Raw genomic sequence first — 7,697 nt, 5'->3', positions numbered from 1 at the left:
AACAATTTTGGCAATAAAAAAATGAATCTACAATTCAAATCCGTACAAGAAAGATCGAATAATTTACAATTAAATATCATAGGCACAACAATATCATAGCAATTATCAATACTTCTGTTCATATCCTCGCAAAATAATTTGATCAATTTTTTTGTTGGGCCCATAGCCATTTTATTAATTGACAAGCAAAATAGGCCTGACCAAATGGCACCAATAAGATATAAATCCAGCCCAGAAAGTAACCCTATAAACTTCCGTCTCATTCTCACTTTCCTTGTATCTTTGTCGTCCATATGCTCCCATCTGGCGGTCTTTAAAACTTCCAGCTTAAGCGTTTTCTTCTATGGGCTTGGTGCCTTCTTTCTCCACCCTTCCTCCACTTTCTACAGCTCACACAAGAGCATTCACTACTAAAATGTAACTCTTCTCCATCCTTTCTTTTGCCTCATTTTTCATTTCTTGATATTGAATTAGTGGTTGCCTTTGTTTGTGAAGTAATGTGAAGTCAACCAGTGTGTGGAAATCTTGGAGGTAGCTATCCAGAGTGTGCAATATCACAGGTTCCTCCACTCCATCCTTAGGATGCACTTTTCCCCCTTTAGATCTGACCCTGCTTTCTTTTTTTCCCTCCTTTGAACTGTTCAAGTCGAATTTGTGCTTCAAACACACTTTTTCTTTGGTTTCGAGCTGACCTCCATGCTTTCTTATTAGAGATGATGTTTTACCCTTGCCTGTTTGGTGAAAATTTTCATGTGTTAATGTTGATTAGTAAGAGCTTTGTTATTGTAACTGTAATGACCCCCCCCCCATGTGGACGTTCTCTTATTAATTCTTTCTATTGCATCCCTTTCCTTTCATATTATAAACCTGATTCTACCCATGTGGTTTAATCTATTTTGTTTTTATCCTGATGGATGGCATCTGTGCTTTGTCAATATTAATAAAGATGCGCTTTCATGCTGTTGGTAATTTTGCAAACCCACTGAATTCTTCTTTGTCTGTGCTAATGATCACTAGATTAGCTAAATAGTCCGCTATTTGATTGTTTTCCCTAAAAATATATTGAATAGTAACATTTTCTTGTTGTATTTCTCTGATTATTTCATTCGTAAATTCTGTAATTTCCCCTGATACTTTATGTGTCTGTTGAATAAGGTTCTTTAGAGTGAGAGAAGCAGTTTTAATAACCATTTTCTATAAACTATTCAGTGTACTAAACCTTAAACCTCTTGTATTGCTCTTGCCTCCACTTCCATATTCATAGCAATACCAATTTCACCTGCATATGCATAGATGAGGTCTCCAGTTTTTTTTCTTTTGCAGAAACCATACGCACCCTCCCCTGTATTTCCTTTAATGGCACTATACATATTACACTTCAATTGATCTTCCTTCGATAGTTTTTTACAATCTGGTAGTAAATCCTTGGCTTATAAGCTCCTATTATTTTCACCATTTCAGGCCAAGATTTCCCATTTATTTTGAACTTTGAATTGTTAACTATCGCCAACAATTAAATGCTCCTTTCCACTTATTGTACCAACTCGCCCACAGTGACCCCATGCTTGACATGAATCCTTGTCTTCAACAAATTCCACACAATCACAATTGGCATAACTCTAAAAATATGTTTGAGTTTTGTAGGAGCTTCCACATAACACTAGCTCTTATCAACTTCATTGAATTTCTTCCTTCTGTGTCCCAACCTGCTCATGAAGCAAAATACTTCCAAAGCTTTTAAGCTATGTTAGAAAAAGATTTGACATTATTTTTATTTGTTGTGTCTCATAATACCAATGTTGGAGACAATGTTCATTCTAATTCTCCTTAATTGTCATTTTATGACAATCCTTCCTTTCTACGCCCTCCATAAAAAGAAAGTAATCTTAACAGGCAAGCTATTTTAACTTATAAGAACCTTTGAGTTTCCCATCCACTAAGGTTTATCCTAATCTCCTATATTCATTACCGGAGAGATAGAACTCACAATGTGATCAGTCATTTCTTCAGAAATATACTGTATGAGTTTCCTCCTATCTCATTGATTTTCTATAATAAGATTTTTGACCTCCATCTCCTCCTCCCTCCCCCCTTTTTTTTTCTCCCACATAGTACCATGCCACTTGTTTTGTCCAATCATCTTTCTCCATACATGAGATGCCGCTTGTCTTTGTGCCATTATTGGATGCCATTTTTTTCACAATTCTACATAAATTCACTCCACAAAGAATTAGTGGATGTTATGAATATCCATCATGTATCGACCTAAATCCCGCTCCTCCCTCTGATTTTGGTAAGCGCATTGTTTCCCATTCAATCTAGTGTTTTCCTTTCTTACTCCTCCTGTGTGACTCCAAAAGCTTTGTCATAATCTTATGAATATGACTTATTACGCCCTTAGGAGGATTCATAGTAGACATACGATAAATAGACATTGATTTTAAAACATGATCTATTAAAACATACATCCCCCCATAAATCAAAAGTCGATTCTGCCATCCCTTCACGCTTTTGGCAACTTTCTATATTAGCTCTTTAAAATATGAATTCTTTTTCTCCCATAAAAACTGGGCATCCAAGATACATAAAAGGAAAGAGACGTTGTGAGACTCTAGTAGTTCTTTTAATCCTCTAACAAACAGAATAACGAACATTTTCATATAGATATACCTAGCTTTTGTTCAGGTTTATGAGCTGTCCTGACACATATTCAAATCTCCGTAGAATCTTTATCATTGTTTTCATTGACTTCTTATTCGATGAATAAAAAAGGATTGTATCATTCATATAAGACAAATGAGTAATCTCTCTACTCCATTTTCGCATCCCAAATCTCTTGAATTCTGAATCCTCATTTAGCCCATTGAGACATCTAGCTAATACATACCTTTGTTGCTATAATGAACAAAGTGCGGGCGAGGGGATCACCTTGCTTTAGTCCTAAAAGGATTGAGAAAACCAAAAGACTGGACATTAATTAACATGGAGTACCAGTAAGTAGATATTAATCTCAACACCATATAAATAACCTCTCATAAAAAAAAATCTTCGCATAACTTGAATCAAAAAAATCCCTAACACCCTATCATATGCTTCAGTCATGTACAACTTCACCACAACATTATGGTATTCATTCCTCTTGTTTATGTCTCTAATTATCTCTTGCCCTTGAAAAACATTTTCAACAATACTTCTTCCTTTCATAAACCCTGATTAATTCTTAGAGATGATATCAGGAAAACCTCGAATTATTCTTCCATGCAGTACCATTGACAAATCTTATTAGAAAAAGATCTTAAGTTACTAAGGTACATGAATAAATAATACATACCAACAACCAAAATCAAAGTACGAAGTATAAACAATAAAAACTACCTTTAAGCATGGATAGAAACAAATGGAAAGCCACAGAGTCTCACATCCATTATATTTATCGAATAATTTATGGCTATTACAAGGGAAACATAGTTGTGAGAAAACTTACCAAGATGTCAGCCAGCAAAAAGTAATACAGTCACCAGCAAAAAGCTTGATTTAAGGAACTAGATTTACATTTTATTTTCTTGCATCCAACTAAGATATAAAGAAAAAGGAGCTTGGGAATAACTTGGATTTCTCCGCCTTTAATTCAACTGTTAAAATAGTAGTGGTTATACTGTAGATCAATTGAAATAAGGGTGAAGAAAAATCAAGAGTACTTACAAATATCTACGAAGTTGGAATACATGTTCTAACTTTCTTTCGAGTTTCTCACAAACTCATGGACCCGCACTGAATGGTACACATTCTATGGAGTAAAAAACACCAAAGCTACTTTAAAATTAAAAGATGACCAAAAAAAAAATCTACCATTGATTGGTGAGCAAGAAATAACAGACCTATCAACTATGAATAATCATTTATCGCCCACAAAAGAAGGAAAAAGAGACCAATATTTAAAAAAAACAATGGCCACATCCTCAATGGCAGAGAGAAGAAGATAGAGAAGATGAAAGGGTTGGGGTTTAATTAATGAAACCCTATTATTTAGGGTCTTGTAGTTATTAAACTGAACCTCCGTCGCTTTTGGGCCAACTCAAATGTTAGTTTTTTTGTGTGTGTGTGTTTTTATAGACTCCTTTTTAGAGCCCGCTAGAATTTATTGTATTTATAAATAATAGGTCCTGTGAAAAAGTTTGGATTAGCAAACTAGTCACGAACTCTAACATAATTATAAAAGAATATCTACACTTTAAATGAATTATTGTCATTTTTTAGAAAATAAATTGTATCAAAATATATAAATCAAGCCCACATTGACCATTTCTCCCCCCCCCCCCCCCCTCTATCCGGTTAAAAAAAACTCACATGTATTAAACATGAATACATGTGAGTACATTTGTTTTTTTTCAAATATTGGTCTCTTTTTCCTTTTTCTATGGGCGATAAATGATTATTCATAGTTGATAGATCTCTTGTTTTTTGCTCACCGATCAATGGTAGATTTCTTTTGTTGTTACTTTCTCATTTTAAAGTAGCTTTGGTGTTTCTTACTCCATAGAAAGTGTACCATTCAGTGGTGCATGAGTTTGTGAGAAACTTGAAACAAAGTTAGAACCTGTATTCCAACTTCGTAGATCTGTGTAAGTACTCTTGATTTTTTTTCAACCTTATTTCAATTGATCTACTAGATAACCCCTTCTATTTTAACAATTGAATTAAAGCCGGAGAAATTCGAGTTATTCCCAAGCTCCTTTTTCTTTATATCTTGGTTGGATGCAAGAACATATAATGCAAATCTAGTTCCTTAAATCAAGCTTTTTGCTGGTGACTGTATTACTTTTTGCTAGCTGACATCTTAGGTAAGTTTTCTCACAACTATGTTTCCCTTGTAATAGCCATAAATTATTCGGTAAATATAATGGATGTGAGACTCTGTGGCTTTCCATTTGTTTCTATCCATGCTTAAAGGTAGTTTTCATTATTTATACTTCTTGCTTTGATTTTGGTTGTTGGTATGTATTATTTATTCATTGTTGGTATTGTTTATTTATTCATAAATCTGAAAGTTTAATGACCTTCTCCAGAATTAGAACTACATTCGTGTAAGAAATATATTGGTATTTCACCAGTATTGAAAATAACCATTACCATAAGCCATATATCTTTCTTTATAATCTCCCAACATGTTTGAGAAAAATCTTTTGAAAATCCATTTGGCCCACATGCGTGCTCTTTATTCAAGGTGAACACTGCTTCCTTAACTTCTTCTTATGTAGGCGCCCTTGTTGTTTCGATATTCTTTTTTTTAGTTGTATTTCTTTCGAGCATTACTTGATTCTCATATCATTGACCCTCTTTAAATTATTCACTAACATTAACTGCTTCCCCTCCTATGTTTTGAGTGGTACGTATCATATCCCATGCTATATCTCTATTTCATTAATCATCGGTTTCCTCATGCCTTTCACATACGAATAAAAAACCCTCTTATTTATATTTCCTTCTTTTAATCATTGCATCCCATTCTTTTGTTTCTAGTATTCCTCTTCTACTTGATGATATTCTATTAGAGAATCTTCAGCATTAGCTAAATCCTCCTTATTTGCCATTGAAGGGTTCATTAGCAATATCCTCCGAAGTGGCTATCTTTAAAAAAATATTCCCATATATTTCTTACTCCACTACATATCACATACACTATTGCTATGATAACATCCAACTTCAAGAAGCCTTTTGCCTCCAACTTCCATCTTTTTTCATCATTCTTGATCAAATGCTTGATTACTTGACTTCTTTAGCTCTAAGTCTTGAAATCCACAAATCTAATTAAGTTAGTTTAGGTTATAAAATTATAATAAAGACACTTAACACTCAAGAAAAAAGGTAATTCATATGTCGGTAATTTGTCAACTTACCACTTATACGAAGCTTATGACATTAAGGAAAGAAAAAGAAAAGGTTTTCAAATCAAGTTTCTCTAGAAGCTCCTCGCTAGAAGATGGGGGGGTTGTTCAAGCAGATCTTTCCTAACTTCAAGAAGTCCTTTGTTGCATTCCTCCTCAAACAAAAGCACGATCCAGGGAAACCATTGTCTTTTTTTTCACAGCACACAAAGAACAGAAAGAGCACTATAATTTTGAAACTAGGTTTTAAGTTTGAAAACCCCAAAAGAAATTACTAGAGAGAAAAGGGAAAAATGGAAGTTCAAAATACCTAAAAGGTAACGTCAGATACTAGTTTCTAAAAGAAAATTGAAGGGAGAAAGAGAAAAGGATGGTTAGATGAAAAATAGAGTGCATACTCTTAAGCAACACATATATGTCAATGAGTGAGTAGGAGTATTTGACAGATGTGCGCTGCCTATGGTGTATGCACTCCATTTTTCATATGACCCCTCCTTTTATCTCCGTCTTTCTTACTTGTTCTTTGTAAACTACTATCTGGCGTTATCTTGTATGTCTTCATACACTTATATTTTTTTCTTTTGCTCTCTAGTGATTTCTTTTGGGTTTTTGAGACTTAAAACTTGGTTTCAAAGTTACAGTGATCTTCTTGTTCTTTATCCACTGTGAAAAAAGGAAATGGTTTCCCTGACACATGCTTCTGTTTGCGAGTAGGAATGCAACACAAAACTTCTTGAAGTTGGAAAATAGTTGTTTGACCATCCCTTATCTTCCAAAGAGGAGCTTCTAGAGAAACTTGATGTGAGAGTCTTTTCTTTTTTTCCTCAATATCATAAGCCTTGTATAAGACGTAAGTTGACAAACTTACCGACACATGAATTGCCTCTTTTTTTTAGTTTTAAGTGTCTTTGAGTATAATGTAACAACCTAAACTAACTTAAATTGGAGAATTTCAAGACTTCGAGCTAAAAAGTCAAGCCATCAAGTATTTGATCAACAACGATGAAAAAAAATATGGAAGTGAGAGCAAAATAATATTAAAAGTAAATATTAAGAATTAGTCACAAAAACCGTGCCCAAGTTTAGTTTTTGTGGAGTCGTTTATGAGGGTAAAGGAGCTTGAATTTGGCTAAAAAGTCTGAAAAAGGAACATGTCTATCTCACTCCACGAAATGAAAATGCGGAGACGAAAATGGGAATGTCTCCACGATGTTGCTCAACAAAATTGGCAACAGAAGGTCATATTTGCCCAGATTTTGAGAGTTATATAAATAGGAATTAGGTCATTTTTCTTGAGAATCTGTTGATTTGAGTAGTCCAAGAGGAGTATCTCTAGTGAACTTTGCATGGATTAAGAGATGTTCACCATAGAGTTTCCATCTTCTTATTTGTTTAATCTTCAACTATGTTTATTATTATACTTCATATTGTATCTTCTTCTAGTATGAGTAGCTAAACCTATTAGTTGGGGTTGTAGACTCTTATGACTTTATGTGATTGAATACTTGGTTATCTTGCTTATTATTATTTGGGTTGTGATTATCTACTTTTTTTTACTTTGTGAGGTTGCGAACACTAGATTTTAGCCCTATATATTAATTTCTTGCTCGGACGGTGAAACTTGAATTGTATCTACCATTGATTTTCAAATCAATATTATCCATAAATGGTGGTAAATATATACAATTTGATTTACAATGGATTGTAACGTTTGATTTGATTATATATGAAACCTACAATTCAAATACCATAATCGTTAAAGGATACCATAATTTGTAATGGTGGTAAGTATTTCGTTTTAACAACTTCAAC

The sequence above is a fragment of the Solanum lycopersicum genome, chromosome 3 (genome assembly GCF_036512215.1).
Source record: "Solanum lycopersicum chromosome 3, SLM_r2.1".
Lineage (NCBI taxonomy): Eukaryota > Viridiplantae > Streptophyta > Magnoliopsida > Solanales > Solanaceae > Solanum > Solanum lycopersicum.
This window is presented reverse-complemented; position numbering follows the sequence as displayed.